General features: G+C 41.4%; 1 long non-coding RNA gene across 1 annotated transcript in view; it reads right to left on the bottom strand.

Moving 5' to 3' along the window:
• Positions 1-23,352, bottom strand: part of LOC147726187 (uncharacterized) — a 244,235-nt gene that overhangs the window by 21,891 nt on the left and 198,992 nt on the right. The window contains exon 3 of the long non-coding RNA XR_015309272.1: positions 15,549-15,683. This is a non-coding gene — a long non-coding RNA (uncharacterized LOC147726187). The remainder of the gene's footprint in view (positions 1-15,548; positions 15,684-23,352) is intronic.

The following is a 23,352-nucleotide window of genomic DNA, read 5'->3' as shown; positions in this document are numbered from 1 at the left end:
CAGAAAACAATGCATCCCTAACGTTGGGAAAAAGTACCCATCAGTTACCGCTCGGTACCGCCCTTTGTGATCATGTGGGTTCTCCGTAACCCAGGCGAAAGTGCTGCCTGTCACTAGATGTTACTGTGGCAGACAATCAACCATTGGTAGATAATAATAATAATAATAATACTGTAATTTGTTAAGCGCGACAGCCACCCCCAGCACAGGGGTGTCCCGGCGCTGAAAATTACCCTAGGTGAAAAGGCAATGAAGGGGAGTGGACAGTGTTTAGATCTGCAGTGCTGCTGTCTTAAACAGCCATGTCTTCAGAGATTTTTGAAAGCAGGCTTCGGACTTGGCACTGTGCAGCTGGGCAGGGAGGGAGTTCCACAGAGTAGCTGTTTTAACTGTGAAAGCAAGCCCGCCCAGCCGTGCTTTCTCAAAGCGTGGTATCTGTAACCAGTTGTAGGAATTGGAGCGCAGCACTCGATACTGTGTATAAGGATAGAGTCTCTCCTTCAGATAATTGGGGCAATTTCGATTCAGAGCCCGATAAGCCATTGTCATGGCTTTAAAAATGATTCTTTTCTCCACTGGCAACCAGTGTAGTTTACGCAAATGCCGAGAGACATGATGTCGAAAAGGAATCCCGCAAATCAATCTCGCAGCCGCATTTTGAATCATCTGCAGGCGATGAATAGAAACTTTCGGGAGGCCAAGATATAGAGCGTTGGCATAATCCAGCCTGGACGTAACTGTAGCATGTACCACTGTTTTGCGACAGTCATTTGGTAAAAGGTGCAAAATTTTCCAGAGGTTTTTCTGTTTACTGAAAGAGGTCGCCGAGACTTGTTGTATTTGGGCTGAGAAGGTCAGGTTTGCTTCCCATTTCACTCCTAGATTGCGGATTGAGGTAGCTGGGATGGGTGGAATGCCCATTTCGACTGGCCACCAGAGCTCTGACTTTGGCACATTACTTTGGCCGAAGAACAGCACCTCATTTTTTTCCGCATTCAACTTTAATTTGTTAGCATTCATCCACCTAGCTATGTCGCATAGGCACCCCTTAAAATGTTTAAAACCATCCACTGTCTGCTCTTTAAAAGAGAACACCAACTGGGTGTCGTCAGCATAAGAAATAGCTTTCACCCCCCCAGTTGGCGATCAACGAAAACAAAGGAGCTAGGTAGAGGTTAAAAAGTAAGCGACTCAATGCAGAGCCTTGGGGTACTCCGCACCATAGTTGTTTTGACTTAGATTCATATGGCGTAGTGGCAACTCTCTGCGTGCGTCCACTTAAGTAAGAGGACAGCCATGTAAGAGCTCTGCCTTCCAGGCCACTCTCTTTTAAGCACTTGCCAAGAATGGTGTGGTCCACAGTATCAAAAGCTGCCAACAGATCCAGGAGCACCAGCAATGCCGGTGCTCCTGAATCCAGTGACCACCTAGTAGACTCTGCCACCTCCAAAAGAGCAGTTTCTGTACTAAAACCGGCTCTGAAGCCTGATTGCGTATCGTGCAGGATTCCATTCTGCTCAATAAAGCTTGTCAATTGGCGTTGCACCAGTTTTTCTAGCATATTTCCTGGCGCAGGCAGCAGTGATATAGGACGCAAATTTTTGAAATCGTTCGGATCTCCATTTTGTTTCTTTTTTAGTGGGAGAAGCGTAGCATGCTTCCACTTATCCAGAAAGATGCCCGATCTCAATGAGGAGTTCCAAATCTTTAACATCTCATCCACCACAAAATGAGCAATTACCTTCCATAATTTCGGAAGGCATGGATCGTCAGGAGCTCCCGACTGGCATTTTAACATTTCCTGTCGTAAAATAGGAGCGAATTCACTCATCTTAAACACTTCTCCCTGAGGGACAGAATGGTCCTTTTTCAAAGTAGCCTCTGGGGCCTGAAACGACTCATAGACCTTAGTAATTTTATCGTCAAAGTGGTGTGCAATTTTATCACACAGGTCTGGGGATGCAACTACTTCTATGTCCAATGCTTTGGGTTTAAAAAAGGATTGAACAATCTTAAAAATCTTGCTATTTGATTGCTTTTCGTTTCGTATGCTTGACGCAATATAATTTCGTCTAGCTTTTTTTAGCTCCTTATGAAAGACTTTCAAGGCTTCTTTATAGTTAGCCTTACTTTCCTCGCAGTAACCCACCCTCCATTTGCGTTTATATTTAAATGGGTGATACCAAGAATGTCAAATGTCAGAAAGGGTAACTGATTACTATTCTTTAGTGTTCTGGAGGATATGGAGTATGACCTGAAATCCACAGGTGATATACATTTTATTATTGATTATTGCAGTAGCAAAAACATACTGGTCCTGAAGAAAGCAGTGGCGTAATATATTTGCCACAGATGCTGAAATATGGCGACCCCTCCTGTAAACAGATATTTTGTTAAATCTGTTGGTATTTCATATTGTTTTTAATGTTGGAAGAATTGAGAGCCACCATTAAATTGTCAATTTCTACTCATCTCTATCCAATTTTATATACCTCACACCTTCACTTTACACTCTTGCACTGCAAATCAGTTACCCTTTCTGGCATCTGACATTCTTGGTATCACCCATTTAAACATTTATCTACCAATGGTTGATTGTCTGTCACAGTAACATCTAGTGACATGCAGCACTTTCTCCTGGGTAACGGAGAACCCACATGATGATAAAGGGTGGTACCGAGCGGGAACTGATGGGTCTTTTTTCCCAACCTTATGGATGTAGTGCTTTCTGACACAAATCACTACACTTCTACTTTCAACACTTTGGTCATCTTTAGTTGTGCTTTGAACTGTATACAAACCTGAACCCTGTTTTCTGACCCTCTGGGTAATTTGAAATTCTAAAAGTACACCCGGCGAAAAATGTTGCACAGAAATTGAACTGTGCCGCCATTTGTTCTAGCACTAACTTTTGTGACGGACTTAATTTCACAAGGAGCGATGCCAACAACATACGCAAAATTACCATTTTCGGAGTTTCTATTGGATTACTGACATAATTTGCACAGTTTACCTTCAAGAGAAGTAATCAGCATGGAAGCCAGATTTATCGTGCACGTGGATGTTGACTGCCATGCAAATAATATTTATTGAAGTATATGTAGTCTTGTCCCATCTATGTTGATGTTCGATATTCCAAAACCTGAATACCTTTTACTGTTTGCGGGGAGGGGCATGCAGCCCAGACTACATCAAAAGGGTGTGCATTATACACACTGTGTAAAGTCCGTACTTATATGGTTAATGTAAGTGTGAATTGCACAATTATATTGTTATTTTTTCACTGACTTGGAAAACCTTTTTCCTTGAGAACACACCTCCCTTCCTGTGCCTCCTGCACAAATAAGGATCTTCTGTAGTTCAAGGAGGAGCCCTGCTGCACACCGCAGCCAAGGGGCTTGCTGGGGGAGGTGTAGTCGCCCTCAAAGACCTGGAAGGAGCCGATTGGAGAGGAAAGACTTAATCCAGGTGATTGCCATTCCTGAGACTCCTTTACTGCTAAATCGATGCAGTAGGATCTTGTGGCTCACAGTGTCGAAGGTGGCACTTAGGTCAAGGAGGATGAGAGCTGTGGAGCCTCCTTGGTCCATGATCCTCCTGGCCTCCTCCGTTACTGCGACCAAGGCGGTTTCAGTTCCGTGGAGGGGGCAGAATCCTGTCTGGGTGGAGTCCAAAAGGTTGTTGGATTCTAGGAACTCTGTTAGCACCGTATTGGCATATTTTTCCAGGATTTTACTTAGCCAGGGCAGCAGGGAGATAGGTCGGTAGTTGGTGGGATTGTTTTGATCTAGATTAGGTTTTTTGAGGAGGGCTTTGATCATGGCTCGCTTCCATGGGAGAGGGACAGTACCGGTGATAGGGAAGCATTAAGTAGCTCCAGAATGGTGGGTAGAATGTGTCAGTGACTAGGAGTAGGGTGCATGGGGGTGCAGGGTCATTAGGGGAGCCGGATTGTACCTGTTGCATGATAGATTCTAGATTGGTGGAGTCTAGAGGATGAAAATGATCAAGGGTGGCTGAAGACTGAGGCCCTGGTTTGGAAGGTTTCTTGAGCGGGGTCAGGGAATGGGGGAAGGAGGTGTATATTGTTTCTATTTTGCTGAGAAAAAAATCTGCTAAGTTGTTACAACAAGTTTGGGCATTCAGGGGGTCTTGGGGTTTTTCTGGAAGTTGAAGTAGAGTTTTTGCTATGCGATATATTTCCTTAGGCTTTGAGGCGGTTTAGGTATTTTTTTCCTCGAAAAAGGACGTCTGCGCGCACTTGATTCTGGGTTTGTACATTTTAATTGCTGCTCTGTATGCAACTTTCCTGGAGGGAGAGTAGCCCATGCGCCATTTCCTTTCCATCTTTTTGCAGTTACGTTTTGATTCCCGTAGTTCCGGGGAGTACCAGGGGGTGGTCCTATTGCTGCATTTGGAATCGGTGGATTTAATGGGGAGCACAGAGTCGAGTGAGTCTGAGATCCATTTGTTATAATTCTCGTTGGCCAGAGGGGGATAAGAGATGCTGGGTGGTTTTGAGATTCCAAGACCTGCCATCCATTCGGCTTGGGGGAGTTTCGACCAGTTATGGCTTTTACGAGTTCCTGAGAGAATGGGGGGAGTGTGGTCTAGAGTGAGCCAGGAGAGGGGGATAAGGAAGTGGTCCTTCCATGGAAGGGGAGAGGGGATCCCTACTAGGAGATCTGAACAGTTGCTAAAAATGGGATTGAGGAGATGACCTTGAGAAAGTCATATGGGGCCTGAGAAATGAAATTTACATTGGGGAAAATTGGCTGCAAATTGTGTACCAACTTTATGCAAATGGTAAAGATTACTGCAAGCCGACCGGTGTAGTAATAGGTCGGATCACAAAATTCCTAATTGCAGTTGGTTGCAATCTGACCTACCTCATCAATAATTATGAAGTACTTTGCAAACAGTGACCCACTACGACTGGATGCCATGACCGGAATGGTCAGCAGACCACCATATCTGTGATTCCAATTAAATAAAGTACACTTTTATTTCTAAATGTAGGCTGTTTTCCGTAAAAGCTAACGGGACTACATTTGAACGTATTTTTTTTAAAGTTTGTTAAAAAATTGGCAGTAGTCTCATGGACTGCTGCATACACCCGATATCCTTTTTTATCTTTTCTTTTGAATATGTGACTGCCAAAACTTGAGAGCATGTAACTTTTCAATGTTTTGTTTCTAGATTTCGGTAGCTAAACATTGATACCTACCATCATGAATCATTATTTAGAAGGAACATCCTTAACATGCCCCTTCCAAATAGCTATTCGTTATACCTTTCTAAACTCAATTTGCAATTTGATAACCTGTTGCAGAATTGCAAAATGGGGTTGGTACATTTAAAAAAAGCCATTTAGTGGTCACAAATCCTGTGATTAGGTGATTCTCAAGTTTTGCGAACGCTAAATGGCTTTACACGTCTGGCCCATACTCATGAAACGTGTTGATGGACAGTTGCTGTGAGGTGGACTTGTAACTTGTCTGAAGAATAATGGCTTTATGTTGTGATGTAACCTGAATGAAACATTTGGATACAATTTATTTGAATGTTAATTCTGATTATTATTGTCTCAAATATGAAAGGAATGGAATATAAACAGAAAAAGTGGTATAGGGCTGTTGTAAAATGTATTCTTTGCAACTAACTGGAGCTGAGCATAGAGAAAGCAGCTATTAGAACTGCATTAAGAGAATCATATGAGAGATTCTTAAATTGTAACATGCGTCAGTAACCTGTATGGGTGTGCGCACTATTTCTATAGTGCCGGGAAACGTTTTAATTTACCCTTTTATGAATAGTACTCATCAGACAATACAATGTAATTTCTAAATCATGCTCTTTTCATACCGATTGCTTTAAGTCTCTAGACGGCAATTGATAATAAAGTTGCCATGTTGTGCTTGCTTTCTTCGCTTCTCTCCCATCATAGAACAATAAGATAATGGACAGGGGCCAAGAACACTGAAGATGTGAATAGCCGAAACCAAATACACTGCATCAGGGATAGGAGAATGACAATCAGTCATTTGGGAACCACAAATGGAGGATGGGTGCAGGGACACACTGGATCCGGGAACAAAAGTCCAGGCAGAACACTATTTGGAAACCAGGTGAGATTTAAATACCCTAACTGAGTGAGACAAGGGAGCAAATTCCATACTGAAGGAAAATATGAGATCACTACTAGTATACTAGAACAATAATGAGTCCAAGAACAACTACACAAGGGTTGGCAGAAGACCATGCTGCACCTCAATTACCAGCACAAACTCCAACCAACACATAGGAAAGATAGCAACAAGCTCACGCTGTATTTGTTCCAGTAAAATGCCAAGTGACCGGTTTCGCTTCCACCGCGGGAGTGGCATAGGAGAAAGGTCAGAAGACCCACAACCCCACTGCAGTGCATCCACGGAGACAACTTAAACATATTTCTACCACAGATGGGTTTGGAGTCTGCATGACAAACCTCCTCCCTGGTCCAATCCACAGGGAAAACCCTACATCACCCCACACTTCCTGTTTGGGCCTTGGCATCCCCTCACCAGAGCTATTAGAGCAAAATGTATTGTATTACTAAAGTGCACTTGCTTCCGGTTGTACAAAGGGTCGACTATAAAGCTCTATGACTAGTCCTTTATACCTTACAAAAGAAAGCTCCTGCATATTTTCTAATATATTTCTCCCTTAACATCCAGCTAGATATCTAAGGTAACCCCCTTAAACACTATGTGCCGCTACTACAGCCTAGATACAAAGAGCCATATTTATGACTATTGGGGGGAAAGGCCAGGAATGCGCCATGTTTATCCAATACGGCGTATTCCTGACCTTTGCTCCTGCGGAGGCGCGGTTTTGGCAGCCTAGCACCAACTCAGGCACCCTTGCACAATGTTCCTTGGGAGACGTGACATTTTGGCTTATTCCCAGATTTGAAAGGCTTGGTATATCAGGGAATGCGTCAAAAACCATGGGAGTTGTGTGTGAACACCCACTGCTATGCCCATGAAACGCATCCCTTGTGCACAGTAAGACATTGCAGTGATTTGCACTGCGTTGCCTTACTCCAGATTTTTAAAGCCATTTAAAGCCACGCAATGTGGCTTTGTGCGGCTTTAGAAATCTGGCGTAGAGGTTTGCATCACACATATACCACATTGATGGTGCACGCATGATGTGAAGCGCTCATAAATATGCGCCAAATTGTTTAAGGTTTCTCCCTCTGAAAAGCAATTGCCGGGGACGTGGTCTGGCCACGCAGGAAGATGGCCGCCTGCTAGGAGAGCTCCGCCGAGGGACGGACCCCTGATGAGCTTCCTAGTCCTACCTGCTCGTGTGGGACGTGTCTGGGGCGATTACTGCACTCGGAGGCCCATGAGGACTGCTGCGTGGTTCTCTCTCCCGGATGGCGGCTCCTGTTCCCGAGATAGCAGGGTGACGGTGAGACCGCCGGTCCAGCAACGTGCTCTGCGGTGTTTGCACGCTTTTGAAGCCGCGCCTCTCCTCAGCGAGGGCGGCGTTCCCCACACTACAGGGCTGCGCCTTCTCATGTTGTAGGCCACGCCCCCTCAGACGGTGGGGGCGCGCTTCACCGAGGCCACAGTTTGTCTTCCTCAATGCCTTTGCCTGCATTTTAGTGCAAACAGCGCCCTCCTCAGCAATTTGCTACATAATTCGTCTTGCAGCTACCAGCAATATTAGTTTAGAAAAGAGAGCACCATAAAGGGGAAAGAAAAAGACATTTGCATGACTGGCACACTTGTCACTCTACTGAAGAGCGTTTTCTTTTTAGTCAACTATGTACAAGTGACCAGGTGAAATAGCACAACTTGAACCGTTACAGCTGCATGACTTATTGTTCCTTAAGGAGTGCTTTTATATACAGAAGCAGATATAAATATCCCTTGCAAAGTCAGTGTTGACGGTACAGGCAGATTTACTTGCAGAAGTACTGTTCCATTTTCCTCCTTGACTCTAATCACCTGACTTTGGCACTTTTATTCAGCTGATTTGGGAGACATATGTGACATTTGGGTCAGAGTTACTTGACTCTATCAGTCTTATCACTTCTTTTAATATGTCATCCTGTCTCACTGCTGTGACTCATTGCTAATCCCGCTTAAAAGTTGAAGGCAGATGGGGGATAAATACAAAAGGGCTGAATTTTCAGTTACAATCACAGCTAATGTGTTATTAGCGTATGTCGCTTACTTTATTTGCTAGCACCATATTCTCATGTTTTCTTTGTGGCAGTTTTGAGTGTATGATACTCTACCTTCAAATTCAGTGTGTACTCTCACACTATGTGCAATTACTTTGTCATTGCTGCATTGCTAGTCCATTGTCGTACTCATTTACTGTATTTCCATACTTTGTTTCTGAGGTACTTTTGGCACGCATGACTTGATACTTTAACACTACTTTGGTTTAGTGGCATACTATTTGTTATTTTGTGGCAATGCTGTAATGATTTTTTCAAATCTCAGGCATTAATTGTATGCTGTTCGCTTTGGTCATTCACTTGCTGCACGTATTTTATTATCTTCCTGTTATTTGATATATTTCATCATTGCCTCATATTCCAATATTCCCTCTATTCGATATTGTAGACCACCACTACAACGATGTACGGAAATGTCTAATAATAGAAATGGTGGTCGTGGACCTAAACAAACACTTTTTACTAATGTGATCAAACAATCCTCTGCTTCGACAGCTAAAGGTAATGGATCTGCGTCAAAACCTGCACCGCAAGCTGCATCCCCTCAGAACGACAAATCCTTATCTGATACCATGCAACACATTTTGCAAGAACTCTCTGTAGTTAACCGATGACTGCAAGGTCTGGATATTGCTATGACTTCATTAACTGCAGAGACCAAGTCTATTAGGGCAGAACTCACTACTTTCCATACAAGGATTGACATCATTGACTCTAAGATAGTGGATATTGAAGGCCGACTGGATTCTGTTCAGGGTTCAGATCAAGATCTGCTCTTTTTACATAGTAAGAGCATCGATTTGGAAGATCGCAGTCGTAGAGACAATATCCGCTTTTTTGGTTTTCCAGAAAATATAGAAAAGCAGGATGTGAAGTCCTTTCTTTGTAATGCCCTTCCCACTTTGACTGGTATTTCTTTTACTCCTCCTATTGAGCTCCAACGTGCTCATAGACTGGGCCCACCACGTTCCGGTACTTCGGCAAGGCCCAGGCCAATTATTGCTTGTTTTCTTCGGCATGAGCAAACCAGACAGATTTTATCATTGGCTCGCACTCATGGCTCCTTCCTGTTTCAAGGTCATACCATCCATATGGCCGCAGACTTTTCTAAAGAAACGAATGAGAGGAGGAAAGCGTTTCTTTCTATGCGGCCCCAGTTACGTCAAATGGACATTAAATATGGTTTATTTGAACGTGCACGTTTTCCTATTACCAGGAATGGAGAGTCCAAAGACTTTTATGATCCTGCACTTCTTCAACAGTTTCTGGATGATATTAAATCCAATGATATGGAAACTCAGTCTTCTTCCTCTGCCCAACCTCCTCAGTCAAAGTCCTCCTCTATGAATCTACCAACATCTCAATCATACACCTCTCCTGAATCTAGACAACATGGCAGGGATCATACTCATCTGTCTCGTTCTCAGGAGGACAGGGATTCAGCTCTACGCTCTGTCTCCTCTCATACTACCACGCAGCTAAGAGACAAGTCTAGATCGCCCCTCAAGACGCCTTCTGATATTGACTGAATTTACTTTTATGCTCTAATATTTTCTTTTTTCTTATTCTATAAGTTTATAGCAGTATTTGTTGTTCATAATGCTTTTGTTGTTTGTTTAGTCCACTGAAACCTTTATGCATGGTATAATATGGTTCCTTGTACTTAGTGTTCTGTATAATGCCTCATGGCTTACTATTATTATATATTCGCTATTAATATGTGATTTTCAGTTTTAGAGTCATTTAATCATTTTCCGGTTCTGCTTATTATATACCATAAGACTGTTATCTTCCTGTAGGTAGTTTTTCTTCCTTCCTATGCATTCTCTCTGTTATAGTGATGTTATTGTTGTTCGGGTAATCACTCAATATTTCATTTATTAAGTATTTCACTTTTGAATGATGTCTATTTGTTTCATTGTTTTCTATGTTCCGATTTTTTCGGATCATTCTCTTTTGTTTCTCTTTCATTGTCTTTACATGATATCTCTCTCCCTCTTTTTATGTGCCATTGTTGGTTTGTCTCCTTTTCGTGTTTTTCTTCTTCTATTTCTTATCCTAATATTCTCGTCTAGGTCTTATTCTAAAGCCGTCTTTCTTTCTGTGGTGTGATAACTTCTGTTCTTGTTTTATATTGTGTTTATTGCCCCCCTGTTCTTTCATGGTATCACGCTACCCGTTCGGCCTCCTCACAGTATATCTTGGTTTGTAGGCTTGACTCAAAACTGTCACCTTCACTATGGTGGTCCTTTTTACAATGCATTATTTCCCTATGTTATTGTACTCGTTATTTAACGTGGCGTTATTTATTTCCTTCAGTGGTCATTCCGCTTTGGATATTTTTATATATTTTCCTTTAAATAGATTCTGGTATTTTCTTATGCTTTCATTCCCATGCATTATTATCTGTACTTTCTATTCTCTTTTCCCCTCTTTCTATTGGTGCTGGATTTTTCTATTCCTCTCATTTAACTTTCATATTTCTTTAATTTTATCTTTCGCACCTCTTTCATTATGCAATATGTCTCGCTTTTATTCCATTTCCCTTGTTTTTATTTTTCTCCTCCCGTTATTCTCTTATTGTATGATTCTTATATCATGATTTTTTCCATTTTACTGCTTATATTTCATGATAATGGTATACAGTTTTCCATATTTTTCTTGTTGTAATCATACTCTAAATGCGTTTTACAGATTCAGTTTTATTACTTGCTCCCAGAATCCCCATTCTTCCTTGCTTGGAGGGGGTCCGGTCTCCCTTGGTGCTGCTGTAGGTGCACCCAGACCCGTAGTTAACAGTCTAGGTTTCTTTTTTCTTTTCTTTCTCTCTCATTCTCTTCTTTGTACCTTTAATACTTTTTCTCTCTCTATTCATATTTGCTGTGTCTCTTCCACTCTTCACTCTGCCTTTATAATCTACTTTCCCCTCTTCTTTTCCTTCTCTCATCTTCCTCCTTGCCCAGAGTAACAAACTTCTTCTCTTATCTCTATTTACTTATTTTCTTTTTTCTTTATCATCTTCTTGTTCAATTTTATTGTCATGTCTTCTATCCATCCGTTGTCGGTGATTTCCTGGAATGTTCATGGCCTCACCCATTATATTAAACGAAAGAAGGTTCTTTCTTATTTGCATTCTAAACATGTAGACGTTGCCTTACTGCAGGAAACCCATTTGGACGATATCGAATCTAGTAAACGTAGCAGGGATTGGGTTGGTAAAGTCATTCATAGCAGTGTTTCTAAACCAGATCCCACTAATCCCAACCCTGTTCGTAAATGTGGGGTTGCCATCCTCTTTCGAAAGTCACTTCCTTTTACGATTATCAAGACATGGACTGATCCGTATGTATTTGTTAAGTTGAAACTTGGACATTCTTTCATTTGTCTTGGCTCTGTCTACGCTTCATTAGGTTCCAAGAAGCCATTTTTCCTTCGCCTCAATGGCCTCCTCACAGAAATAAATGCTACCTAATTTCTCATTGGAGGTGACTGGAACTTGGCTCCAGATCCTGCCCTTGACAGAACAGGTTGCCTTGATACCGTCAATGCATCTGATAGAGCCATTTTGCGTGACATTCTTTCTGATACTGGGCTTGTTGATCATTGGAGACTTAGTCACCCTCAAGATAAAGAATATACATTCTTTTCTTCTACTCACGGTATATTCTCCCGTCTTGACTACTTTCTTCTTTCGCAACATACAGTCCGGCTAGTTACAGAATTGAAAATCCTAGAAGCAGCCATTTCTGATCACTCCCCTGTTTTCTGTATCTTGATTTGGGCCTCTCCAGTCCAGGGCGCAAGTCCTGGCGTTTGAACATCAATAAATATAAAACACCAACAGGTAAACTACTTCTACAGTCACACATGCGGGAATACCTTTTGAATAATGAGGACTCAATTTCCTCTAAAAGAACGGTATGGGCAGCTGCTAAGGCAACTATCAGAGGCCAACTTATGCAGGACGCTGCTCTATATAATAAGAAAAACGCTGCCAAACAGGCTGATTTGGAAAAAGACATTTGCCGACTTTCCCAATTATATGTCTCAAAACCAATCCTTCAAAACCGTAAATTGTTAGAGCAGGCACGCATGTCTCTTAACAGTCTTTTTACTTCTAAGGCCGAATATGCCTTACAAAAGATGAAAGGGCGTCACTATGAGCAGGGTGAAAAAGCTGGCCGACTGCTGGCTGCGCAACTACGCCAGAGGGAGGCTGCTATGGCAATTCCCACTTATAATCAAGTTCTGGCGATATGCTTACTCGACCGTAAGGAATCGTTGATGAATTTGCTTCATTTTACAGATCTCTCTATTCACCAAGCACTCACATAGACACTTCAGAGATGTCAAAATTTTTGGATACGATACATCTTCCACCACTCTCTGATGATGGTAGAGCTCTACTTGAAGGAGCTATTACGAAGGAGGAAATTTCCTCGGCTATTGCTGCCTTACCCTACCATAAAGCACCGGGCGAGGATGGTTTCCCCCCTGCATTTTTCAAGTGGACTGGTCAGCGTATGGTTGATACTCTACATGCCGCATTTGCAGAAGCCACGGAGGAATCTCTCTTGGTTCTATTTCCAACAAGGCCATCATAGCTGTTTTACCAAAACCTGGTAAAGATCCTTTGCTGTGTGGTATCTACCGCCCCATATCCCTTTTAAACACTGATGTTAAGATTCTTGCAAGTATCCTCGCATCTCGTCTTCGTAAGGTTTTACCTTCTTTAATACACAATTCACAGGTAGGCTTTGTTCCTGGTTGTTCATCTCAAAATCATTTACGTACTCTCTCTCATGCTTTATGGTCGGCCAAAAATCTCGCTAACGATGCCCTACTCCTTTCTTTGGATGCTGAAAAAGCTTTCGACCGTATTGAGTGGGAGTATATTTTTTACCATAATGCAACGATTTGTTTTAGGCGACCAATTTGTTGCTAAAGTGCGTCTGTTATATGATAGTCCTTCAGCTCAAGTTAACTGTGGCGGTTTTCTTTCTACTCCATTTCCAATCAGACAGGGAACTCGCCAAGGTTGTCCTCTTTCCCCTCTTCTTTTTCTTTTGGCAATGGAACCTTTGGCTGCTGCAATACGTCAGTCACCAGCAGTGGTTGGAGTTCCTCTTCCAATTAATCATTCAAAAATGTATTTATACGCGGATGATATTCTTCTCACACTTACTGATGTTCCCCGCTCTCTTCCTGCTCTCCTTTGTATCATAAATAATTTCTCTTCTTTTTCCGGTTATAAGATTAACTGGAATAAGAGTGAAGCATTGCCCATGTCCATTGGTACTACAAAAGCTGCAATTTCTGGTTTTCCATTTCACTGGCAATCTTCCCGCCTTAAATATTTAGGAGTGTTGATTAACAGAGGTCTGGATAATATAGTTATGGACAATTTAACACAGTTGATTGCACAAATGCAAAGAGATTTCGATAAATGGAAAGTCCTAGGCCTCTTTCTTTGGGGGCGAGTTCAGGCAGTTAAGATGGTCACCCTACCGCGATTTCTTTATGTTCTAGGTATGCTTCCTCTAAACATTCCCCTGACTATTCTTCAGTCCATTGACTCCAAAGTTAAACTTTTTATCTGGGGTACGGCCAAACCGCGTCTTACCTTGGCCAAATTAAAATCTCACCAATTGTACGGCGGCTTGGGTCTTCCCTCTATTGAGCATTACTCACTCGCTCTCCATCTTTCACAACGTTCCTTCTTTTTGCCCAAGTCTAAAGACATACCTCAGTGGGTCCCACTAGACCGTCACTTATTATCTTCTAGTCTTGGCTTGTCCCTTTTATATGGTAAGGGTTCCAGTTCTTCTGACCCCAAAAATCCTATCTTATCTGCTATGTATAAATCTTGGCACAGAGGTCATCGTTTACTTAAATCTAATCTGCGGCTTCATGTTAAAGATCCTCTATGGTCCAACTCGGCTATTCGTGTTCATGGTCGCATGCTATCATTGCCTCTGTGGCAGGAGGCTGGTGTTCACTCTTTGGAACAATTGTTCCATGACAACAACTTTAAATCTTTCTCTCAAATCAGTGACGAATTCCAATTGCCATCGACACACTCCCGTCAATATACTCAACTTCAACAAGCCATCACAAAACATCACAAAACTCCACCTGAATTGCTGGACACGTTTCCTTTTCTGTCTTATTTACATTTGTGGGGTAATCTTAAAGGTGTGATTTCTGGTCTTTATAAAACTTTCCTGCATCCTCTTTTTTCGCAACCTCTCTCCAAAGCTCTTGCTTATCAGTTACATATTCCATTGCTCAATGGGATCAAATCCTGGAAGGTTTACATAAGGGTGTCCGAGAGGCTCGTCTAAAATTCAGCATTTTCAAAAGCATCCATGAATGGCACTGGTCTCCATATAAACGTCATCATGCTAAATTGATAACACACTCTTTGTGCTGGAGATGTTCTGCTTCTGGATGTAATATTACACACATTATTTGTGAATGCCCCCGTACTAGATCATTTTGGCTTTTTATAAGAAAGACTTTGGCATCTACAATGTCATTACCATTACCCTTTACTTCTACAAATATTATCTTACATGATTTTCGAGGTCTCCCGACATTATCTAAACCACAGACTCGTCTTCTTCATACTGCTTTGGCTACGGCCAAAATCTGTATATTGCGTCATTGGAAGTCCTCTTTATCTCCTTCTCAGGAAGAATGGCTAGTGGCTATGGTACAAACAGCCTCTTATGAACGTGTAATTTATAACTTGCAAGATCAAACATGGTCACCATTCCTAGAAGCCACGGTGGATAGTGACCCTGTCTCCACTCCTCCCTCTCCAACGTCTGTTATCCCTTCTTAATTATTTTTATTTTGTATTTGTGTACTTTTCCTGAGATTTTTTCTGCTCATTAATCCTTTTCCTGTGTCTCGGCCTCATCTCCTTTTCTCCTTTCCCTCGTTACTCTGGGATTTTCTTTTCTGTTCTTTTCTTCTTTTTTTCTTTTCTTTTCTCTTTTCCTTTCAATCTTTCGCTATCTTCTTTTCTACTATTTTTTTTATTTTTAAATTTACAGAATATTTGCTATTCCTACCTCTCCACATCCATTATATCCAATGTATAATCATATTATTTTTATACCTGTATTATGATTCACGTATCAATATCTTATTTTATTATCTATTTACATATGTACGTATTTCTGTATTTTCATCTAAAACTTTTAATAAAAAATTTCAACACAAAAAAAAGAAAAGCAATTGCCCTTTCACCTTTCAGTGCAAAATGGACTTAAGGAAATTCCACAAACAACTGATGACCCACCTTCTCTGCAAACATCATGGTCCTGAGTCTGCCTAGGTATGTTGCCTGTTCTTTCCTTCTCCTCCTGCCTTCCTTTACCAGAAGCACTCTTCCTTTGGTTGTTTCTTTAGTTTGGGGCATCTGTCCATTTCATTACTAAAACCATAAATAAAAATAAATATTGATTATAAAAAACAAACTCCGGAGAACATAGTCTTGGTAGAAAATAAGTAAAAGGACACCCATCCCCCTGAATGTATACAGTTCATGAGCAATGCTTCATTTGAGCAGGTGGTGGCCACCAGGGCTCATGTTTGGGTACAGACTTATTTTTCAACACTAGAGCTTCACACAGGCAAGAGAGAAAAAGTAGAAAAGGAACAAATAAGGAAGAAGAAAAAGATAGGAAAACACAAAAATAAAGGGAGAAAACAAACAGAGAAGTAAAAAAAAAAAACAACCGTGAGACAAGGAGAACTAAAAAGAAAGGTGATGGAAGAGCAGGGCATGAGGTGGAATTCAAACTAGGTTGCCTTGCAGCCCAAGCGTTCATTCAGACCGGAAGTGTGACCCTGCACTTATTTATTTTTTACTTTTAAATAAACGAAGAGTTGTTACCAAACAATGCATCATGATTTAATGCATTACATCTGTAAATAATGTATAGCTTAGAAATGCCTCCTTTGCAGTAAGCACATAAAAGTACAGACCTTTGGTATCTAGTTATATGCAGGTGTTGACCTCTCCAAATTAGCATTAGTACTTGCTTCTTATTACTACAAGTAACATAAATAAAACAACTGGAGTTGTGTTTACCATCAAGAAATGTTTTCTGTGAGAGAACCTAAATCTAATTTATCGATCAGTATCACAAGGAAAAATATTGAAAAAGTGGGTGATATTGGCACGGCCTACGGTATTCTTCAGTATGTAAGGGCTGGGATGGATCTAAACTGACCTAGCTTCCCTCTTCAAAGCGTATTTAAAATAAAAAGATGTGTATTAAGAGGGTGCAGAATTTTTGGCACTGGTCATCTTCAACAACATCTTCAATTTCAGAAACTTGGCAAAGTGTTAAACAATATAGCTGCTAGAAAACACTGCAAAAAAGGTAGATCTTGGAGGTAAATTGACTCACTTAAAAAGGTTTTTGCGAAGGTGACACACTGCAATAATATACTGAATTTCGAAAAAGTTGTTGCTTTCCAGTGAAATAGTTTTTGCGAAAACTGCTAGATTAAATAATTTCCAGAAATCATCTCAAGAAATTCAGCTCCAATGACAATGTTCGCTGTACTTCCATCTAAGTTTATTTCTGCTATATAAAGCATCTGATATAAAATAAATAAGATAAATAAAACAAATAATGGCCACACTGTGACCAGATTAGTCCAAATGCCACATTCAGAATTGATAGCAGTCCAGAAATTTGACTTTATTAATGGACCTCCTCAAGATTGAGCTAAATGAGAGTTATTAAGATTCGTCGGATCTAAAGAAAAACGACCCTAAGCTAAGGGAGCTGTTCACTAACTTGGTTACACTTGAGCACAGAATCTCAGAATATCCCCATGCTGATGACTTGTGGGCACTAAGCAAGCCCTTAGAGTAGACTCTAGAATTGATATCAGTCAAATGTCAAAAGCAGTGGAAGCCTCTTGGTGCCAAAGCCTAGAAGATGTTGGACGCTGAGCTGTATTGAACTATCCTTTCATGTAATTGAGGAAGAGTTTCAGCTCCTGGAGCATCTTTAAAAATCCATCAATATTTCCTCCTGTCAGAGTTAGAGCAGAAAAGGCATTAAGTTTCCCATTGAGCCTCAACATTATCTGGGTGTCAATGGTAATTCTATGTAAAGCAAAAGAAAATGAAGACTCTAGGTAGCCAATAGAGAGACCTGAGCAGTAAAAAGAAAGCACCTAATTAATGTCAGCTAGGGACACAATAGGTAAGGGAGTAACAGGGTGAGGTATAAGGAGAAAGCACACCTTTTGGAGGCGTGCCAGTTAGGAATAAGTACATTCACTTGAGGGTACTCACATCTCAATACCAAACAACTAGATAATCAATGCATCCATCACCACGGCCTCATTGCCTGAAGAATTTGTTCGACACAGTATCACACCACACCCTGATCAAAAGGCTTTCCAACATTGGAATCCAAGGAGTTGCTCTCAAGTGGATCACCCCCTTACTCACCGGTAGAACCCAGAGAATCTGCCTTCCTCCCTTCATCTTGGAACCCAAGAACACCATCTGCTGCATCCCTCAAGGTTCATACCTCAGCCTTACCCTGTTCAACACCGACATGACTCCCTTGCCCAACTTTGTCAGATCGTATTGGCTGAACATCATAATCATATTCTACACTAATGATACTCTGCACATTTTCTCACTATCAGAAGACCCCTCCACCACACAGACAAATGTCCGCAGGTGTATTGCGAGCGTCGCTGACTGGATGAGAGACAACTGCATACAACTCAACACAGGCGAGACTTAAGTACTGGTCTTCGGGAACAACACCTCACCATGAAACGACACCTGGCGGCCCTCCAAACTGGGACCTTCACTCACTCCAACCAACCAAACCGTCAACTTTGGTATCAATCTGGACAGTAAGCTCACCATGAAAGTCAGATCAAAGAAGTCTCATCCGCATCTTTCGTCATCGTTCGCATGCTCCACAAGATTTTCAAGTGGCTCCCCATTGACACCAGAAGCACCGTCACACAAGCCCTGGTCACCAGCCGACTGGACAATGGCTACGCAATTTACATAGGAATCCCCCACTCCTCATCAAGAGAATATAAATCATACAGAACTCAGCAGCCAGACTCATCCTAGACTCATCCTGGACCTCCCGAAATGGACCCACATCACCCCTCACCTCAAGAAACATCATTGGCTCCCCATTTCAAGATGTTGATCCACACCTTCAAGGCTCTCCACAACCAGGGACCAGGGTACATAAACCACAGACTGAACTTCCACCGTCCTTTCAGACACCTGCACTCCACCTCCCTCTGCTTCGCCCACACCCCGCAACTCCTGCAATAATATTGGAGGAAGTTCCTTCTACCTCACCGCGAAGTCCTGGAATGACCTCCCACTCCACTTACATCATCATCTCTGCTGGAGTTCAGAAAAGGACTTAAGACTTGGCTGTTCAACTAAGTCCCCTACAGCAGTACTCTCAGCACCTGGATACCCTTGGGTGACTAGCAATGCTATAAAAATCCTAATTGATTGATATTGATCGCTAACGAGTTGTGACGCGCCCTGCTCACCATTAACCCATTTCCCTTTGATCACGCCATCATTGACTTACTTATCACAATCTTCTTTGAATCTTCCTCCTCCCATTACCACTCCTTTCTTGTCTAAAGCACAACACTCTACTACCTCTCTCTTGGCCAAATACACAACAACCTCACATAATTACTAAAGAATACATAATTTTCTAAATTCAAAAAACATTCTGCCGACTTCTGACTATCACTACCCTTCGAAGACGTTCTCTCCAATATCATCAAGACCTCAACCATGGATCACACCACATATCTGTTTTCCCAAAACTGATGAGCACACTCCTCCGTAAATGGCACAACAACAAGGCTACAGAAAATCTTTACTTGTATAAACAAGCTCTCACCAGACTTTCCACTGCACTTGGCCATGCTAAATCTGTCTACTTCCCACGTAATAGCGCCTAACTCATCACCTCCCTTTAGCCACCCCCAGATGCCTGGCATACAACCTTCTTGATCTTTCTAGATAAATCTCTGTGCATCCTCTCTCTCCCACACAGACATTTTAATCTGCTCTCTTAAAGAAAATGCAACTTTTAGGCACCCCCTTAGCTCACTGCTTACTTACTCTTCTGCCTCTTTCCTCCTACATCCCTACTACTCCATGAAGGTGCACAGCTACACTTCCCAACTTCATAACAGCATCCCGAACAGGGTTCTGTCAAGGTTAGCCTTAGAATTCAGGAAATGGATTATGATATACCACGTGGTGGGTTCTGATAACTTCAGTGCAGATCAGGTAGTACCCATGATATCATTCTAAGAAAAGTTTCATAACACCAAAGATTGGTGTAGCACTTGTCTTTAAAGGGACCATACCACATTTATTTTTAGAAAGTTTATAGCAAGCAATTTAGCTTCTTATTTGTTTGTCCCAGATGATTCCTTGTCATCCTTGGCATTGAACTTTGTTATACATCAATCCTTGATGTGCCAGTGCAGTTTTGTCTATTTCTGGTAGCAGCATTGGAACAGCAGTATGCAAGCAAGTACTGTTGTTTCGCTTATGCTATTGTCATACCATTATTATTATGTTCGAGTTGATATCCTTGGGTCTTGCTTTTGCAATTGTCTTGTGGGTACAGGACGTTTCTGACTTAGGGGCTCATTAGGATCGTGGTTTTCCCGCATCCTCCGGGCCGGCGGAAGCCACTGCCGGCCCGGAGGATGCGGGAAAACCGCTGCTGAGCCTCAAAAGACCCACCGCCATATTAGGATGGCAGTGGGTCTTGAAATCTGTCTGCAGCTTTTCCGCCGCGGTCGCCTTCCGACCGTGGCGGAAAAGCTTTAACATGGCTGGCGGTGTCTATCAGTCACCGCCAGCCATATTATGATGGTGTAAAATGTATTCTTTTCCGCAGCGGCTTTTCCGCCGTGGAAAAGCATACGGACCTTCACTTCGGGGGCCCGTTGCGGGCCCCCTGGGTGAAGGGGGGGTGGGGGATGCACATGGGGGGTACCTATGGTACCCCCCTGCAATTGCGTGAACAAAGCAGCAGGTACCGCACGGTGCCTGCCGCTTTGTGCATGCAAATGCACAACTTACATTTTTAACATTGCGGCGGGTGCTGCTTCAAGCAGCACCCGCCGCAATGTTAAAGATACAGGATGTGACCGCCAGGGTGGCGGTCACATCCTAATTTGGACGGAGGGACCGCCACTGCCCCTGTGGACGGTCCCTCCTACTCTATGGTGGCGGACGGACTCAGGTCCGTCCGCCATCATAATTGGCCCCTAAATATGGCACTGTTTGGCTCTGTTTAGCTTAAGCAATATTACGTGAATTGCATGCTGAGTTTAATCCTTGAGTTTACTACTCTGTTGCGGTATTAACTGTTGGTAATGTAGAAGAGAAGGATATCTGTCTTCTTACACAAGTTTGAGGTCTCCAGGTTATTGGTGTGCTGGCTTGGAAAATCTTAGTATGTTTTCTCTTACCTCTTTCTTGCAAGGTAACAAATTTGGGTAAAGTAGCACGTGAGGAAAATTGATTTCTATAGCATTTTCGTCGGTAGTAGTATGCTGTCCCAATATTTACAAAACTTTGTTGGACAGTCACAGATTGTGTTACCCTCGAGCTGTATTCATTTAAGTAAACACTGGGACGTAACCGGTGATATTATGAGTACATTTTTTTCTTCCACTGCAAAGGGTAAACCATGATTTTCATTTAAGATTTGAATACGATAATCTTAGTCAGTTTAGTCTTAACTCCTTAGGTTGCACTTTCAAGGAAGTCTCCAAGGCGCATGCCTCTGACCAACATTTGAATTCTGTGGCTCCCTTGAAGATTCCAGAATTTTCCCTTACACAAATGTTAGGAAAATATGTGATTTTAGTCAAAGTTTGGGTTTTGCAGGGCATTGTGGGTAAGAACATATAGTGGGGTCCATGCATCTCATACCACACTGGACTACCCTGGGTGTCAGGTTCTCATAAATGTCCTAATTTTTGCTGGTTTAACTTGGGTGGCGGCACTGCCCGGCCCACATTCCATACTACCGACATCACTAGAAAGTTGTTTTTCATGCCTGAATTTCAATGTTTCCACATCGCTTTTTTGGTCCATTTGTGTTGTGGGTGATGGGCCCAGTCACACAAGTGGGGGTTTGTCTCTATCAGGGGAAGTGTGGGAACACAGAATAATGGAGCATTTGTTATTACCAATTGGATCCATCTCCATTTTTGGCCTCCAAATGCAAGCCAGTGTGAAATAAAGAACAGGGCATGCAAAATGCCTTCTAAATCTCATGATACTATAAGTAACCACAAACTGGGAGGTGTACAAATACCCACTATTCCTTATCTAAGTATCTTGTGCATGTTTCAATAATATATATGGTTCCTTCGTACCAATTTTTAATTCATTAGATATTACCATATGAATTGCTATATTGTCAGTATACAATGAAAAATCATTAAAAGCTTGTGTTCTTGCTCTGGGTATTGCGTGTTTGAAACTAACCAACTAACTCTATCTATCTCTTAGACCAGAAAGGTCTGACAGATGTAACAGTATACTTAAACTCTGGGTATCTTTAGAATCTTCAAAATGTTGGACAACAACAGAATTTAGTGGAAAAAAGTTAGGAATAGTTAAGCGCAAAGTATCCCAATCATTAAAAAAAGGTCTCCGCACTGTGTTGGGAAAAGCCTCAGAAGCTGAGGGGTTACGGGCTTTCCATGCAAGTGCCTTCCAACGTAAATATGATGAGATTTTTGTTGTTTTATGATTATATAATCTCTGCTGTACAGTATTTCATATGCTTGTTTGTAGTCAGTGCTCCGAACAACAACTTATTTACATTTTCGGTTATACTCTCAAAGATTTATGCAAATCCATACTCTCCATGCGCCTGATGACTAACAGACCTTACAGATCTGTTTTGAAATGTTACTTGCTGATCTTATAAATAAATTACTCAATAAATAAGTACACCAATAAATATATAAAGAAAATATTTTCCGATAATTACAAAAATTGATTTAGTGCTTTTCTCGGGTCTAACGACAGTCTGAACCTGCTCAAGTAACTCACTGTTCTCAGCTTTGCAGGAGTAGGTACCTTGAGAATGAGATAGAAATTTGGGATCCAGTAACATTTTATGTAGTAGAGAGTGGCCTTTATTATAAAACTTATCAGACTATGATCTGGTTCAAGGAGATATCAAGTAGATGATATAATGGAAAGGCTACTATATACTTAGCTTTCTTAAAATGTCCGGCTTCATTAGAAATCTAAGTGATATTCTAAGGTTGTCTTGTATGGTAAAGATATTACGTCCAATTAAAAAAGGCAAATATACACACTCATATATTTACTACTGTAGGTAGGTGGAACTCTCCACTTTATTTTGCCAGTCACCATTTCTAAAAGGAGATTTACACGTAGGGTAGATTTACATAGCTCTGCACCCTCAAATGAGTGATTAGAGCCTGACAGAGCAGAATTTACAATCGTAAAGTTACTCCAAGTAACTTTACACCTGTTGGCAAGATTTTCATCAATGTGGTGGAGAGGTCCCTATGGTAGAGTATATGAGAAATGTAATAAATGTAATTAGTTGAAAACAAATTACAAATATTTAAATGGATAATATAAATATAAACATTTATAGCACATCCATTCATCAAATTATATGTGTATTATCTTAAAACTATTTAAATATATTAATTTCATTAAAAAATATTGCTTTTTCGAAATACTTAAAAAAAAATCTCACCCTCACTAACATTTTAGTTAATTTTTAATATTTAGTATTTATGGATAAAAGTATATTTTGGTAATCAATTTTATTAGCATTTTTATAACCAAGGACATATGAAGATAGTCAGGGAATGTAAAATACAGCAAAGAGCATCGTCAGCAGACAACAGGAGGCGTAAGCCAAGGAGACCGCTCTTTAACACAATGCTTCATACAGGAGGGAATAGCAGCCATGGAAAAGTTAAACAAACACAAAATTCAAAACAATAGATTTAACCATTTGCCACATACTTTCTCAAAATTTTCA

The sequence above is a fragment of the Lissotriton vulgaris genome, chromosome 3_1 (assembly GCF_964263255.1).
Source record: "Lissotriton vulgaris chromosome 3_1, aLisVul1.2, whole genome shotgun sequence".
NCBI classification, from domain to species: domain Eukaryota; kingdom Metazoa; phylum Chordata; class Amphibia; order Caudata; family Salamandridae; genus Lissotriton; species Lissotriton vulgaris.
This window is presented reverse-complemented; position numbering and strand designations above follow the sequence as displayed.